The sequence below is a fragment of the Ursus maritimus genome, unplaced genomic scaffold (assembly GCF_017311325.1).
Source record: "Ursus maritimus isolate PB19 unplaced genomic scaffold, ASM1731132v1 scaffold_7, whole genome shotgun sequence".
Taxonomy (NCBI): domain Eukaryota; kingdom Metazoa; phylum Chordata; class Mammalia; order Carnivora; family Ursidae; genus Ursus; species Ursus maritimus.
This window is the reverse complement of record NW_024426885.1, coordinates 61,993,168-62,011,729: the sequence shown is the minus strand read 5'-3', so window position 1 is coordinate 62,011,729 and position 18,562 is coordinate 61,993,168.

The window sequence follows — 18,562 nt, the reverse complement described above, 5'->3', positions numbered from 1 at the left end:
CTGGAGGCTAGAAATTCTAAATCAAGGTGTTGTCGGAGTTGATTCCTTCTTGGGGTTGTAAGGGAGAATCTGTTCCATGCCTTTCTTCTGGCTTCTGGTAGCCGCAGGCATTCTTTGACTTATAGATGGTGTACTCCCTGTGTCTTCAATAGTCTTCTCCTTGCATGTCTGTCTCTGTCCAAATGTCCCCTGTATATAAGTACATCAGTCTGATTGGATTAGAGCCCATCCTAGTGACCCCATTTTAACCTGATTACCTCTGCACAGACTCCGATTCCAAGTAAGATCACATTTTGAGATATGGGGGAGTTAGGACTTCCATATATTTGTTTAGGGGAACATAATTCAACCCATAACCCTTAGGTATCCTAAGAAGTAATATACATAAAGAAAAAGAAGTAATAAACATGTTGAGGACATATAAAGGCAGGGGTACCAGTAGGATATTTTAAACTGAGAGTGATCAAACTTGAACCTAAAAAAACCCCAAAAACCTGTCTTCTATTCTTGGATGTTCATTTGAACAGGTACCGAGTCAACCATTACCCTTTACCTCTACTGGCAGCAATAGGAAGGTGGGGGTACAAAAGTGGGGAATGAGGGAATAGGGAAGCCAAAAAAATCACCTGGATAATGGTTGAAACAGAAGCCCTAGAGAAAAATCACACAGAAGCTTTTAGTCAGGTGGCCCCAGCTAGGGATCCGAAAAACATTTCTCCACCAGAGTCTGAAGCTTCTTTTCCTTCCTCAGCACAGGTTGGCCATTCTGTGCTGTTGGCCCATGGATGGACTGGCATTCTCCTAGCCTTAGGAAATGTGATGCTAACCACTGGGTCACAGCAAACCATGTAAGCCCTCGACATAAGGCATTGCTCTCTCAGGACTAAAGCACCTGGCAAAACAAATGCATTCTCAGAAGTGATCAATAGATCCCCAAAGACCTTTTAGAAAATATATAAGAAGCAGACACCCAGGGCCTGGGCCCTCACTTGTGGAGGTATTTGCCAGAAAATCTATCTAAATTGGGGTCTAATTAGAAAAAGTCAGGCAATCTGGTTCACCAGACTCTAGAACTGTGATTATCAAACTAAGACCAATGAGACCCATTGATCGGCTGCCATTTCAATGGAAGAAAACCGGTCCTGATTTAATTCATAGACATAAGGATTATTTACTACTATGTGGACATTAGAGGCCACCAAATTTTAGTCTTCATAAATTAAAGTGAGCACATTACAAGTGGATCAAGGATGCTAATTCATTGCTCTGCTAACAAGTTTGGCTCCCACACAATGCTTGGCGACATTGCCAACTCCAATGCAAGCTCATGCTCACACAGCTGGAATTCCCACAAGTTTCGGGAAGGATCCTTTGTTGTCAGTGTACTAGCAATGTTGTTTTGGGTTGGTTGGTTGTGGTTTTCAAATTATTGCTATTCCTGTTCTTTAATTACAGATTACTGCGGTTTCATTATATCATTATTAATTGCGTTTGTTGTCAGTTGTTTGGTAAACCCTCCTGTGTGTAATGGTGCACATTTGCACCAAGAGTATTTTTGGTCTATAATTATCCAATAACTAAACTTTAAGGCATATATATGTATTGTGGTTCAAATATGAATCATCCAGACCATTATTTCTAAAGCAGATTTTATATATATATATATATATATATATATATATATATATATGTCTTATATATGTGTATATTATATATATACATGTATGAATACCTATACATAAATATATTCATGTAAGCATACATATGTAGTATATTTATGTATTAAATATTCCTCCAGAATTTGCTTGTAAAGCGATATTTGATTGGTGATAAATATTTGTGCTTTTTACTTACATAACTTCCAACATACTATCAAGTTAGTAGTTTAATACAATTATTGGGTGATTTTTGTAGGTGTAGGGCATTATTTTATAATAAGAAACCATGTATTTATGGATCTTGTCTTCTCCTATAGGATAAATAGTAGGCTTTTAAGTCGTAAACCACAAATTAGCGACACTCTCTTATTTTGTTCCCCAGATTATGGGAGATCGTGCCTTGCTTTTGTAAGTTTGTTCTCTCCAAGGACCCACATCTGAGGCACCTGAGGTCTGAGCCTTGGTCCTCTCGTGGGATGACAGCTTGACAAAGTTATTGGGATGGGAATGTACAATCAGGTGAAGCAGTTGAGAGCAAGGGCCAGTTCAAGTGACATGACCACATCCTACGTTCTAGCGACATGACCACATCCTACGTTCTAGTGACATGACCACAAGAAACTTTTCCTCTCTGTTTGAGTTCCAACTTCCTCATCTGCAAACTGAGGAAACAGATCTACCTCACAAGGTTGTTAACAAATTAAATGAGATGGAGCATGAAAATCCTTAGTGTAGGGGTTAGCTCCCCAAAATGGCAGTATTCTGTTGCTGGGGTTGTTACCATCACTAATTTATCAGCCAGGATGGCTAGAGTATACGGCTCTAGCAAACAGCACACAGAGAAAAACTCAGTGGTTTCCAGCAACAAAGATTTATCTCTTGAATTCACTACATATCCATTGCAGGTTTGCGGCAGCTTTGCTCCAATTCACCTGTGCTCGGAGACCCAAGCTGGAACACTGCTAGCTGTGTGGCAGAGGAAAAAGAGAGAAAAACATCGCTGGCCCTTAAAGCTTTTGCCCGGGAGCCATGCATCACTGTGGCCCATATTTCATTGGCGGATGCAAATCATATGGCCACTTGTACGTCTAACAAGGTGGAAATGTATGACTGCCCTGAAGAAAAGGTCCAACAAGGAAAATGGAATATTTGGTGAGCAGAGATATCATCAACCGTACTATTACTAACTCAAAGATAAGGGGAGGCAGTTCATTGATGAAATGATTCGTCCAAGGTTTATTCATAGAAGCATGAGTGGAAATGAACGGCATCAAGACTTGCTTACCGAGAGCACGATCCTTGGCCCCATTTCTTCGGTCTGAGAGTTGACCCAGCTTAACAACTAAGGTCCAAAGTCCCTGCCAATGCAATGCAAGCTATATTGAACAATTGTCTGAAAACAGACCCTACAATTAGGGCACCTCTCCAAATTTCTCTCTTATATATACAGACCCAAGGATGAGACACCTTCCGCTGCCATTTCACAAATGCTCAGAGCAGTGAGTTGGGGCTGTCCTCACTGCTACCCCTTCATTTTCAGCCAGATGCTCCCCATGCCAAAGCTACTCCAATACTTTAACAAATGCAAAGTGCTCTTCCCCTTTCAGTTTCTCTCCTCCCCTGCTTCCTGAAGTGGCAGGTCTTGCTGAACCATAAATGTCCCCAAGGAATAAGTAACTAAATTATTTGTGAGGAAGAGGGGGGAGACATATAAAAAAGTAATATAATTTCCTGAGAGCTGAACTTATAGAAGTAGAATAATGTTCACTCTCAGGGGATTTGTTCCTACATCCATTACAGGCCTACCACGAGCTAGACTGAGAGCTAGACTCTGGGCATGCTCACATCTCAGTCAGTTCGCAGTCTCTGAGTGGCCAGGAACTCAAAGGAAGGATTTATGGATGGGAAAGCCAGATGATGCGAAACTGAGCTGGGGAGCAGACCCATACTTAAAGCAAATCAAAATTTGAGCTTACATCATTTAGCAAATGCAAAAACACATCCAACCATGATGACCCTTCCCCCGAAAGCCGCTCAGATGCAGACCCATATTTAAAACTGATACTTGGGGGGGCGCCTGGGTGGCACAGCGGTTAAGCGTCTGCCTTTGGCTCAGGGCATGATCCCGGCATTATGCGATCGAGCCCCACATCAGGCTCCTCCGCTATGAGCCTGCTTCTTCCTCTCCCACTCCCTCCGCTTGTGTTCCCTCTCTCGCTGGCTGTCTCTATCTCTGTCAAATAAATAAATAAAATCTTAAAAAAAAAAAAACCCCGATACTTGGGGGTCTGACGCTTCCTGGACTCGGCTGAATGATGAAGATGAATAGATTAAATTCCCCCCAAATTCACAAACCGTCTTGGCATGTGTGGCAAACTGTCTAAAGTATCACCTGGACAGCACAAGAGATCTAGTCTAGACCCTGGCTTCAGGAAGCCGAGATAGTATTGTTGTACCCCTTTAAAGTATGAGGTTGAGACCCACTGAGATGAGACACATAGGGAATGACTGAAGCTCTGGCCTCCTGTCTCTATGTGGAGCTTTCCCAGACTCCAGTCATTCCTCGGTTACCTGCAGAAACCATGCCACAGCTATGTGCCACCTGCCGTATTAGTAACATAATCCCTTTAATATCGAATTACTCTTTTTTTTTTTAAAGATTTTATTTATTTATTTGAAAGAGATAGAGACAGCCAGCGAGAGAGGGAACACAAGTAGGGGGAGTGGGAGAGGAAGAAGCAGGCTCATAGCAGAGGAGCCTGATGTGGGGCTCGATCCCAGAACGCCGGGATCACGCCCTGAGCCAAAGGCAGACGCCTAACCGCTGTGCCACCCAGGCGCCCCCGAATTACTCTTTTTAAAATGAACTTAAATTTAACCTTTTCCTAAGCAGTAGTAGCTGTGAACTCGCAGCTTTGATGTGCTAATTATTTTGTCTGATATACTTTAAAATAAATAACTATTAAAATATTTCTAAAATATGTGCATACACCCCTAAAATCACTCGAGCCTCACAGGTGATGTGCACACTGGACTCAGACGATGAACTTGGCAACCTGTTGCCCGCGCACAGTCCCTCTCCCCTGAGTCTTTGTGAGGCTGGCCATTCCTTTATTCTCTCCCTTATTCTTCTTTTATTCATAACACAGACCCAAGCTGAGACCTTTTTTTTTTTTTTTTTTTTACTCAGAGGTGCTTCAGGGAATGACTTGACAACTTTGCCTTCTCCGGTGGACTCCTGAATTTCTTTTCGAATGTTTGGCTCCCTTGAACGCCAACATGTATGCTGGTGGATTCCCCGCTTTATTAGCCCATCTCACCACAAAGTTGATACCAAACTCACTTTACCAGGCTTCCTGCAGTGAGGGCACAACCATGCAGTTCAGACTCAGCTCATCTGACGATCCCACATGAAAATATGAATTCAAAATTTGGTTACACAAAGAAGTGTCACCAAGAGCCCATCTACAGAAGGTGGAAGATCCATCCATCCCTCCCCTCATCAAGTTCATGGTCTAGTGTGTTCCAAATAGATGTCATTGGCTAATTGCAATATAGTGAAATAACTATTCTAATTAAGGCAGATGCAGAACTCAATGCAGAGGTTACAGGAAAAATCACCAGGGAGGAGATGTTTGTGTTGTCTCATGAAGGATGGGGTTTCCCAAGAGGATGAGGAAAAAGGTAGCTCAATTAATGTTACCTATTATTATTACCATTCTTACCAGATTTGAGTCATGCGGACATAGATTCAAGTCACAGCTCCACTAGGAAGGTCAGTTTCCTCATCTATAATCTTGCCCTATTTGTTTCTACAAAGAATAAGTAAGATGATTTAAGTAAGACACAAACCAAAATATTTGACACACAGTTAGGTTCTTCATAATTGCTCTTTCTCTTCCCAGCTCTAGTTTTTTTTGGGGGGGGGGGTGTTTTGTTTTTTGGCACGCCCTTCTCCTCTCCATTTCCATTCCAGAAAAAAATCTACCTATTATTCAGATATACTTGAAATACTGCCTCCTCTGTGAAGCTATTACTTACCAAGAAGACACAATCTTCCTTCCTTTGAAACCCGTTTGAAGTTCATCTTGACCTCCATAATGCTTGGTTTGTGGTTGGTACATGTTCGCTGTGATAAATTAAATTGCCCCCCCCTTCTGACTCCTGTTCATAGTCTTAATGTCTGCTTGTCTTTTGTTTGTTTATTCAATTCTTTCTATGTGCCCAACTAGCATTATGACTATGCCCAGGCGAAACTCTGAGTTTTTTGAAAGGCTTGGCCAGCAGTTGTGATAACTAAATTACAATGTGTCTTTGATCCCAAGGTTCTGCATGTCCCTCCACTCTTGGCCAGTCTTGTTCCAAACCTGTCTTCTTCTCTCCACATGATACATAGCTACTGAGCTCCTTCCACATACCAGTCAGGGTCATAGGTGCTTGGGATATGTCAGTGAATAACACAGGCCTTGTACCTTGTCTGTGCTCCCAAGGAACTTATACTCCAGTGTGGGAGACAGTCAGTAAGCAAACAACAACACAAACAGTGACAACGACAAGGAGGCTACAGTGGAAAAATACAGACTTGTCCTAGGCCCAGTCTGTCTCTTGCCTTGTTTCACTAGTCTCTCCTACTATCTTTTCTTCCTCTCCACTCTCATCCCAGTGTCTTTAGGTCCAAATTTTTATCCTTTAAGGCCCAGTTCAATGCCATCTTCTTCATGAACATAGAGAAAGACCTAAAGACTTACATGGTGTGCACCATGTAAGCATACAGGGGGCTTTTCACGTGTAGCTTCTCACCCATGCTACAAGCGCCTAAGGACAAGCCTTCACATACTTCATATCGGGGCCAAGAGCTCCCAAAGAAAGCCAGGAAAGAAGCACTCAGTAGCTCCTTATGAAATGAGCAAAGGGTCCTCTCCCTTGTCCTGCCACACTGTACCTAAGGAATCCGCATCTAGGTTCTTCATAGGAAACCTGTTCTGTGTCTGCCTCCATTCAGAAATACATTCTTCACAAAAGGTAAATAAACACTCACAATCCAGAGATGCCAAGAACTTAGAACATGCTACATCATGATTTCCATGGTAACTGAGGTTGTGTGTGGAGAACTCTGCCACGATAGCATCTTAATCCAGAAAGGCTGAGCATTTTTCAAATTGTTAATTCTGTTATTCTGACCATAATAAACGGTTCCCTGCATTGCAAGCTGATAGTCTGCGTTTCCAAGCTCACCGTTCCACTGCGCAGCCACCATGAATGTGAAGCACTGTTTACCAATAGATAATCAGGAGTTGCTTATGGGAGCCCTGGATCGAGTCGACACTTAAATAAGGAGAAACTTACAGAACATTAAGCTAGGGTGTACACACGTTATTCCTCCGTTCATACAGCGCTCACTACTTTTCACCATATATTTGATTCTTATCTTAGGTGCTATGCATAAACAGAACCATAGGCACTGCTGTGAAGGCTGGTGAATGTGCACGCCTCTGTTTATTTGGGAAATGGAAGAGCTGTGGGGTTTTAATTACCCTGAGCTGATAGAGATCAATTTGAAAAACAAACATATTAGTAAAAAATCAAGCACTCTTTTGCTGCCAGAGGATTACAACTTGAAATCATAGCGTCCTAGAGCTTTACAGCTAGAAGAAACAGAGACTAGGGAGAGCCAAGCCCCTCATTTTACAGATCGGAAAACTGAGCCCCAAAAGTTGAAACAGCATGAAGAGTGTTTAAGATCTTGAGTTCTGCTATGAGATCTTGCTCAAATCCCAGTTCCATGACTTACCAAATGACCTGGAAAGTCACTTGACCTTTCTAGGTCTCAGTGGGGACATCTCATCTGAAAAATGGAAACAGTGATAGAGTTATGAGGATTAAATGTGGATGTAATGTCCTCAGCATGGTATCTGACATAGTAAATCATCAATAATGTGAACTTCAGTCATTATCATCATTATCATCATCTAAGGTCACAAGGCTTATTAGTAACATTGTTTTTGCCTGAACTAATACCATCCTTATACATACCTGAGTTTGTTTCTATAGATAGTAAGAAGTAAAGATGTGATAAGTCTTGTCCCAATAATCATATTAGTTTCCAAATCAGGTTTTACAGTAATTCAGTGTTCTCCAGTGCTCACTGAATCTTCCAGTAATTGTGCATTCTACATTGTTGCAGTTCTAGAAATACAGTTCACTCAGCATGAATATATTCTTGACCTGAATGTGTGGCCACCCGAGAACTATGATTTACCAAGATGTTTTACTTTGAAGAGTACAGAATCTCAGTATACTTGGCTAGAATTCTCTTACCCTTTCCAAAGGCCCCAACTTAACAAAACACGATGCTCTTTGTGGCTTGATCTAAATGGATAATCCATGACTCAGAAAAAGATGATTTCAGAGCATGACATGCAAATGCAGAATTCATGGCTGTTTGTTTAAAATCTGGGCCCTTGTCCTTGACTGTATTTACTATAATTAGAAGACTGGCCGTTCTCACAAGGGGTTACAAACACACCATTGGCAATGTTATATGTGTGATGCCAGAAAAAAGATTAATACTTTTATGCTGAAGCTGTCTGCCCCCAACACAACTTGCTATCTAAAGAAAGAGAAAGAGGGGCACCTGGGTGGCTTAGTCCGTTAAATGTCTCCCTGCGGCTCAGGTCATGATCTCAAGGTCCTGAGATCAAACCTCACATCAGGCTCCCTGCTCAGGGGGACGTCTGCTTCTCCCTCTCCCTCTGCCCCTCCTCACCGCTTGTGTGCACGCCCTCTCTAACAAACAACCAAATAAAATCTAAAAAAAAAAGAACAAAAAATAGAAAGAGAGAGCTTCCAGAGAAGGAAAACACTGGGCGTTTGGACGATGATTAATAGCCAGCCGAGAGAAGAGAAGTGTCTACTACATTCTCCGTGGGATGGTGGGAGATAAGAATGGAAGGACTGGACTATGGGATGATCCAGCCAAGAATAATATGGTGCTTTCAGTGGCAGATTCAAGTTTTGTGGGGTCCCAAGCTCATATAATTGAGGAGAGCCTCTTTGAGTAAAAGAATAAAAAGTTATAAATAAAACTAAAATAAAATAAAATAAAACTAAATAAAAATAAAAGTTGTAAATAAAAATTACTGGGACCTCTCCCTGGCACGAGTGGCCCTGAAACTTAAGCTTCATTAGTTTTGTAGTAAATTTGGGGTTTTGGTGCTTTAAAGTTTATACCATTTTCACATAGGTCAGATTTAATAAATTGATTGAGAGCCTTAGAAGTTGAGGAACCATGGTTTGACTCCTGGGTTGACCATATATAGCTGCGTCTGTCACCTTAGGCAAGTGTCTTAACTTCTCTGATCTTCATTTTCCCCAACTATAAAAGAGAAAAAAATAATATCAACTTTGTATGGTTATGCGAATTTTTAAAATTCATGTAAACACTGAAATAAGCATCTAGCTACCATCTAGTATGTATTCCATAAATAGTAGTATTATTTTCATTTCCTATATTTCTCACTCAGTTCACATCTTAATCCTGTCGATATACGTTTAGAAAATAAGGTTTTCGGGGCGCCTGGTTGGCTCAGTGGTTAAGCGTCTGCCTTCGGCTCAGGGCGTGATCCCAGGGTCCTTGGATTTCTTGCTCCGCTGGGAGCCTGCTTCTTCCTCTCCCACTCCCCCTGCTTGTGTTCCCTCTCTCGCTGGCTGTCTCTCTCTCTCTGTCAAATAAATAAATACAATCTTTAAAAAAAAAAAAAAGGAAAGAAGGTTTTCCCCTTTAGCATCAACCTTTGATAATTTGGGGATTGCTATTGGTTAAGTCTGCATCTCTTGTTTCTCTGTTCTGATGCCTACCTTGTCCTCTTGACTGCTTTACCCAAAAAGGAGTATGGGGCAGGATGAGAAATGGAATTCAAATCAGTTAGTTAATATCCTTGGAAAAAAGAAAAAACAAAAAAGATACCTAGTGTTCCAAGTATTTAATCCCTTTCCCCCAGACCACCTGTTCTCGATCAGCTATTCTCCGTGTAATGGTCACAGATATCAGGGAGCGGGGGGTGGGATGCAGGTACACACGTGTGGGCTTCTGCATCTTGTTCCTTCCTTGGTCTGATTTAGAAGATGGAACATGAGATCGAGGGGTTGTCCAACTCTATCCTTTCTCCTAGAGATATAGACGATGTCTTCAAGTTTAGAAATAAGGGCATATCCCTCTCTTTCCACAGTTTGCTCTTGTGGGCAGTGCTGCCATAAACATTGGGGCAAACCATGTGAGACTCTGAACTCCAGGAAACAAACTGAGGGTTGCTGGAGGGGAGGTGGGTGGGGGGCTGCGGTAACTGGGTGATGGGCATTAAGGAGGGCATGTGATATGATCAGCACTGGGTGTTATATGCAACTGATGAATCACTGAACTCTACCTCTGAAACTAATAATACACTACATGTTAATTAATTGAATTCAAATTAAATTTTTTAAAAAGGAAAGGAAGAAGGGCATGAATTTTTCATCAGAAAGAACAGCCTTACTTCCTGGGGGTGCCAGTCTCACATTTCTGACTCTGCAGGTGGGGACAAGCTTCAGCTCTGGGAGGAGACACATGGTGTAGATTTGAAGTCACGTTGCCCTACTGACTACTGGTGGGACGTCGGGCAAGTTAGTTTCAGGAGATGTAATAATCGCACCTACCTCCCAGGATTCTTGTGAGGATTCAATAAAATATGTATATAAAGCACACAGTATAGTGCAGGGGCAGAGGGGCATGGGGGCAGGGAGAGGGAGAGAGAGGGAGAGAGAGAACAGGAAAAAGCCCAAAAGAAGCTCAGAGCATTCAGTTGTGTCTCAAAGTATGAAGAACTGGGGCATGTCGCAACGGCTAAAGGGCCTTCAGAGGGCAAACAGATTTCACCCTTCTGTGCCAAGACAAGCCCTGGACACTTACCACACTGTAATAAGAAGGATTCGAGGCCATATCCAGGCATAGCAGGAAAAAGTACCGTGATCTATGAATAATGTCTGCCATAGACATGGGACAGAGCATCTTGCAACGTATAATCCCCACCTACTAGCTCTGCCTTCTGTTCTTCTCGGGATTCAGATCATTTTTCCAGGCTCTGCCCCTATATAAATATATGAGGTCACTATTTTAGGTACAACCTCAATCTTCAGGACTAAGAAAACCTACCATTTACATAAAATTAAATAATTCTTTACAATAAATATGCCAAGAAATAGCCTGAACAATGGGAGCCTCCGTTCTTCTTCCTCTTGCTTTATTATCTCTCTACCTGGACCTTCGAATTCCATTTAGTCTCTGCGGTGCTCAGCGAAGTCTGTGAATTCTCTTTTGAGACAGAAAACAACAACAACAAGAACAACCATTCTGATTTACAGACTTCTAAACATTTCAAGACACACGGTGTTCATTCTAGCTCTGCGCTGTGGACCTCACCTGTCGCTAGCTTTGGTACATAATAGGTGCTCAATAAATACTTTTAATGAACTAATAAGATTTATTTTATGCCAGCTTCTTCATTCTGATACATGCTTCTGAAAGACAGATATGATGTATTACTCATTATTTGCTCCCTTGCCCCCGTTCCCTCAAGTGATTGACATAGTATCCAGTACATGCTACAGGCTCTAGAAATATTTGTTAAATGAATGAAGTACTAATGGCAGGACTGCCAACCTCCATAGCTTCAAATTCCTTCTGCTATCTGTTCGGGCCTCTTGCTACATAAATCTTTCATATCGGCACATTACAGTATTTGAGAATTTCCCATTTGAAGAATTCACCAGAGACTGTTTCCCATAAAGAGGAATGGGCCCCTATATCACCTTATTACTCACTAATTTCATCAGAAGTGCCATTTGTTGAATTCCCCCAAGCAACTTCTTTTTTGTTTTTTACTTTCCCTGTCACGATCTGCTTGGTTCTCAGAGGGACTCCTCATTCTGTGAGAGCCACAGCCACCATTGGGAGCCAAACGCCTTCTGGTCCCACGGTAGCGAATGTCCTGAGCTTCCCCGCAGCACCTGTGGTCTGGAGGAGTTTCCATTTACCGAATCCACTAAGCACCTTTACAGATCAATGACTCAGCAACTGACTTCTAACCATCGATGCACGCGCTACGTTTCCATCATGTGTTGGTTACGTTTAATACAAGACAAAGATTTCTTCACACTCTTTTTCCATTTTGCTTCCATTTCCAAGGCTATCTGTGCTTGTGCGGAAATCAAATGTGTTCTCTGCAGGCAGGTGGACGCTGGTGTTTTATTGGACAAGTGCCGACCTACTACCTATCTATCTTCTCATCTTTCTAATCTTGTTTTTTCTCTCTGGAGGAATGTGTGTTTTATCTCATTTCGGTTCATTTCATCTTATTTTGCTGCATTCGTCTTTGTTAGCTACTTAAATCTGTTTAAAATAATGTGGTTCATACAACTCGATGAACGCACATATATGAATACACACACACACACACACACACACACTTGAGGAACAACGCAAGAGAGTGAATGGCAGACAGCAGCAAGTACACACTGGGATGCAGAAGGTTAATTTGAAGGACTATTCGAAATCATCCCGCTGAGGTTCTGGCACTGGCCTGAAGTCACATGACTATTTAGTGGCAGAGTTGAAACAAGTTCTCAGATCTTCTAACACCAAACCTTGTGCCTGTTCCAGGTCCTCAGGACCTATCCAGAGCTTAGTGTCAAGGCAAATATATGTAGTAATCCATTTGGGCAGGTCACTCAGCAGATATGAAATAATTTGTCATCATAGGGCAAACACCAGGTATCCTCTAAGAGTTATACAAGCAAACGTCTGCCTTAGTCATAAAGTCTTTTTCAACATATTTCTTCAGTCTAATGGAACTTAGGTTACCATTTGATTGGCTGAAAAACTCTCTAACTCTGAATCAATTCAATTTAAATTTATGTTTTCTAAACACTCATTTCTCTTTAAGAAGTATTTGAAGCAGTTTATAGTAGGAAAAAAGAAAATTAATAAAATAGGAGCAAAAAAGGGAGATTCAGTCTTGAAAACATTTGGTAACAATAGTTGTTATCTTTGCACTTTAAACATGGTTCTGAGCTTCCTGGAAGCCCAGTCAAAAAAGAAAACACAATTAGTTGCATGGTTCTCTTTAGCTGAGAAACAGAATCCTATTTTCTCAGAAGAGAAGAAATTTCCTTATGCTAAATTCTGAGATAATTTCCTGACAGAGAGCAATAGAAGGGGGAATATAATAAATGGTATTTTCAATGACAATTCTTAACTAAATCAGGAGCAAAATCCACACAACTTTTCTGTAGCAATTCCAGCAAAGAGACCAAGATGATGTCTTAAATTACATGAGAAAGATTCTGTGAGGGACCCAGCGGTCAACTCGAACAAAGGAAAAAATGTAGGTAATCTAGAGAAAAGGGCAAATTACATGAGTCTTAAATTATTCTTCCTCAACTTTTCTCTTTTCCAGTCTCTGAACAGGCGTCGATATTACACAATTTCAAGGCCTCAGTCTCTAGCAGGAACACAGAGTGCAGTTGTCCTGAAGACTGCTAATGGCAGGCAAAGTTAAAATTTTGAAAACACAAAAGCAGGGGTTAAATTTGATATTGCCTCAGGCAAACTGTCAAGCCCAGGCAAACTTCTTGCCTGAGACTAGTTAAGCTTCCTTGGGGGGGGGGGGGAGTAAACAACTCCATGCTGTCTTATTAAGAGCTGCCTCAGTTTCCTCAGCTGCAAAATGGGAATAAGAATTGGCCAACTCACAAAGTTGCCAGCGGAGAGTGACAGTGGTAACATGCAAATATACACCTAGTGGCATCTAGTGAAGCACCTAGTGGAGTCCCAATAAAATGCTACATATGCATGAACAAGTAAGTTTCAGTCGATACTGTAGACTTCCTCTGAGTATGGAACATTCATCCCTCCAAAAGAGATCTCAAAATCAGCTTGAAAGGACCTGTGTGTTCCCTCTCCTTTTAACGTGTGGTTGTATCATAGCTCCAGTTCTCTAGAGCAGAAGTCACCAAACTACTGCCCTTGAACCAAATGCTGCCTGCTGCTTGCTCCTGTAAATAAAGTCTTATTGACGTACGGCCACGTCCATTCATTTACGTATTGGCTAAGGCGGCTCTCCTGAAGGACCGGCAGCTGGGTAGGTACAACAAAGACCATCTGGCCCGTAAAACCTAAAATATTTCCTACCTGGCCCTTTACAAAAAGAATTTGCTGCCCTCTGAACAGAGCACGTGTCCTCTTAGGTGCGGCACATCATTTCAAACACGAAACTTTCCAAACTACGGTTTTCACCTGAGCATGCGCATTGGTGATCATTCATGCACAGACGTGCACACGCGGCAACCACAGTCCCCGACTTCCCCTTCTCAACCTCAGACCCTGGTTCCTATCATTAATGCTCCGGTCTTCTGAGCCCAGTTAATGAGTCAAATCCTACCATCTTCTTTTCCCTTTAAAAACTCTCACAGCCTACAGCCTTTCCATTCGACTCCCAAGGTAGTCCGGAGGGCAATTAGCACCCCCCTTCCTTCTCCTTCTCCTCCCGCCTCCTACACTCCCTCCCCCGCCCCACCACCTCTGCTGACAGACGGCAATTCATCCTGCATACATCCGCCTGAGCCAGTGGCCTAAAATGCCGATTTTTACACTCTTCCAATCCAGCTCAAAAGTCTACAGTGGCTCCCACCTGCTTTTTACACCAAGTCTGACTTTACTCTCTTGGCTTTTAAAACAGTGTACAGTCTGGCTCCACAGTACATGTAGAAGTCTAAGTCCCATTCCTTTCTGGTCTGCACCGAGCAGTGTGGTCTGGCCCATCTCCGTCGGCACCCACCGTGCTAAATCTCACCACCGTGCTTCATTCCCACCACGGCCTCTGTTCTGGATTGCACTTAGCCCTCCAAAATTCATATGTTCAAGTCTGGACCCCTCGTACCTCAGAATATGACCGTACTTGGAAATAGGGTCATTGCGGATGTAATTACTTAATACTGGAGTAAGGTGGGCCTTATAAGTGTTTTTATAAAAAAGGAGAAATTTGGAACCAGAGACACAGTGAAAACACCATGTGAACATCAAGACATAGATCAGGGGGATGTATCCGCAAGCCAAGAAATGCCAGAGGTGGCCAGCAAGCCACCAGAAGCAAGGACAGGGGCCTGGAACAGATTCTCCCTCATGGCTCTCAAAAGGATCCAAATCTGCCAACACCTTGCTCCTGGACTTCTGTACCTGGAACCGCAGGATAGTGCATTTCCATTCTGTAAGCCCCATCTCTGGTACTTTGCTAGGGCCGCCCTGGCAAGCTAATACAGCCTCCTGCCTGCCGCAGGCTCAGAGGCTTTCTGGAATAAGATGGCCCTGAAGGGGCGCTTGGGTGGCGCAGTCGTTAAGTGTCTGCCTTCGGCTCAGGGCGTGATCCCGGCGTTCCAGGATCAAGTCCCACATCGGGCTCCTCGGCTAGGAGCCTGCTTCTTCCTCTCCCACTCCCCCTGCTTGTGTTCCCTCTCTCGCTGGCTGTCTCTCTGTCACATATAAAAAAAATAAAAAAAAAAAAAAAAGATGGCCCTGAAGACCCTGTGATATGTGGCCATACAGATATGACAGGTAGAGAGGTCTGTGAATGGCAAGGGAGCAATTAGGGAACCCAGCAGACTGGGCCCTCCCTTCCCAGAGGAAACCCAGCCTGCTTCCTCACAAGCCTGCGCACTTTCCCGGACTTCACCCCATTCCTACTGGGTCAGAGGGCGAGCAGGACTGAGGAAAGCCCAGATCCGGAAATGCACTCCAGGGATCTGCCTTCCTTGCCTTGCTTCTAAATGTCTACTCTTCCCCTCCCTTCCTTTCCTCACCAAAGACTTAAGCCACAACTTTTGTAAAAAGCAAGTTCTGAGCCAAGCAAATCCACTTCAGGAGTCCAGTGCCCGCCCTCCCCCTGCTTCTGTCCTGGAAGTCTGGACATCTATCTGGAGAGGCCACAGTCCTTGAACGAAGGCCGCCTGCGAGAGGCTGCCAAGACTCCAGCATTGTCCAGGAACTACAAGGAGCTAAATTGGGACCTATCAAATCATTAAGGAGACTTCTTGCAGGGAATGTGACCTCGGGGAATGAAGAGAGGCAGAGTGGAGCTCTGCGGCCCTGGTTTGCTCTTATATGCAAGCCCATGTGACTTTGGCTGGTTGTCGGTGAGAAAACAAAACCCCCTCCAAGTCACTTGACTCCAGGAGGCCGAAGGCCAAACCAGCCATTCAGCCACCGAGTCATCACAGACTGTGTGTCTGTAAGTGTATTACCATCTTCTCCAGAGACATCTGGTAAGTCCAAATGGCTTGGTAAACTTCCTATCTCAAAGGATGTAGAGTGAGCAGTGATCAGATTGTCTTTATCCCAGAGAAGAAAGAAGGACATGTACTCAAGTGAGGACATGGCTGATTAGGTGGAGGATGCAGTGTGTGCAGTGTGTGCACAGGAGCCATGCATTTTTATTTTGCTCTGAACCCTAAAAATCATGTAAGCAATTCTGGGGAGAAGTGTGTGTGTGTGTGTGTGTGTGCATGCCAGTGTGTGTGTGTGTGTGTGTGTGTGTGTGTGTGTGTTTAGCCAGGAGGTGGGGGTTGATGATGAGTGATGAGTAGAGAAAGAATGGCCCAAATTCAAACTGGGAGTAAAGAATAATGAGAAGTACAGTCTGTTCTCAGTATTTGTAGTTCTTGGGTCCAATAAAGTTGCCGCAAACACTGAATTCACAAACACTGAACCATTGCTCCTAGGGGAAATACAAGGTTAGGTTCCTGTGAGCCTGTGGTCCCAACATGTTCATCCACTTATCAACATACAACCTACTTTTGTATGTGTTTCTGTTTAAAGACACCTTATTAAACATTTATTGTTGATTCGTTAACATAAAACTCACAGCCAACAGCACTATAACTCAAGTGGGAACAAAGCTTATCTAACACATTTTCTCTACAGAGCACACTGCAGCCGTTTTGCACTTGGAAACACCAGACAGCACTTCAGCACGGTGCTTGGGGGCCACTGTAAATAGTGAAATCACCAGCAAAAAGCACCAAAATATGAAAACACCACACTGAACATGCTGTGAAAACGACATGTGTTTAAGCATGAGAGAGGAGACAAGAAGGCAGATGTTGCCTTGTGTGACCTCCACTGGGAAGATGCCTGTCCAGTGACTCAATTCACCACTCTGCACAGGTCCACAAAAACTGCAAAAATGCCCCAAGTATTGATTCGGAGTTACAAATAATTCACAATGATGGAATCCACAAATAAGGAGGATTGAAGGTATATTCAACTAGGATGAGGAGCCTATCATACAATTTCTGTTCCATCACTGCTGTATGACGTTCAGCAAGTTATTTATCCTCTCTGTTGGTTTCTGCTTCTCCATCAACTGAATTTCTATTCAACCTTTAAGACACCAGAAGCACCATTCCCTCCATGAGGATTTTCCAACAACCTCAGTAGAAAATGAATTGTCTCCCAAGTCACTACTCTTCCATGACACCTGCCCCTCATCTGTCACCATGCCTCAGATAATAGCTGTGCTGCTGGAGCATGGGGCAGCTTCATCTGCACATGCTACGTGGCCCCATCTTCCTCCTCACCTTCTTTGGTTCCAATGACTGCTACCTCCTGGCCCTCATTGCCTCTGACTGCCGCGTGGCTGTGTGCCAACCCCTGCTTTATGTCACCATCATGACGCAGAAGGCCCATTTGGGTTTTGTGGCTGGCACTTATGTTTTGGGTATCTTCAATGCCATTGTGATGAATTGTTCCTTTCTTCTCAGTATTTCTCGTTTTTGCCTATTCTGCCATTATAAAGACGATTTAATTATGCTTTACTGCCATTCATTGTTGATCTTCTATTATTTCAGTAAGTAGATTATAAAATCTGTTAGGAGAGGGATTATATCTTATTCACCTTTATATCCACAACACTAGTGAGCCATTTTCGTAATACAGGTGGTAAATAGGGATTTATTAACTTGAAATGGGAATAATAAGCCTGGCCTTATCTATCACCATTTTTTTAAATTGTAGTAAAACACATAGCATAAAATTTATCATTAGGAACATTTAGTACTTACAGTAATGTACAAACCATCACAGAATATTTCAACACTCCACCCACCCAAACAAACAAACAAACAAAATACTACAACCCTGTACCCATTCAATAGTCATTTCCCAACGTCCCCTTAGGCTCTGGCAAGTACTCATTTGTCTTCTGTCTCTACGGGTTTGCCTCTTCTGGACATTTCATTTAAATGGAATCATATAATATGTGGCCTTTGTGTCTGGCTTCTTTCACTTAACGTGATGTTTTGGGGACCCATCCATGTTGTATCATTACCAATACTTCATTCCTTGTTCTGGCTGAGTAATATTCCATTGTGTGGACAGACTACATTTTGTTTATTTCATTCATCAACTGATGGACACATGGGTTGTTTCTACTTTTGGCTTTTAGGAAGAGTCTGTCATAATATTTCAATACTATGATTTGCTATAGAAATATTAGTGATAATGAATATTTTTGTTGCACAGATGGACTGCCTGTTTACCAGTCCCCTTCTGCATCCCCATTAGACTGTAAGGTCCTGAGGGCAGGGACTTTATCTTGTTTCCCGTGGATTCCCTAGGGCCTTGGCTAGTTCTGGCATGGAGTACATGCCTCAATAAATCTGCTGACTGATGAATGATTTCTGCTTAGAGGATTGACTGCCCTATCACAAGAGATATGAGATGTAGCAAAAGCCACTCTCCTAAAATCATAGAATATTATATCTTGAAGAAGAAACCATCTGGTCCAAAATTGTCATTGCATATTCTTGGCACCATCATT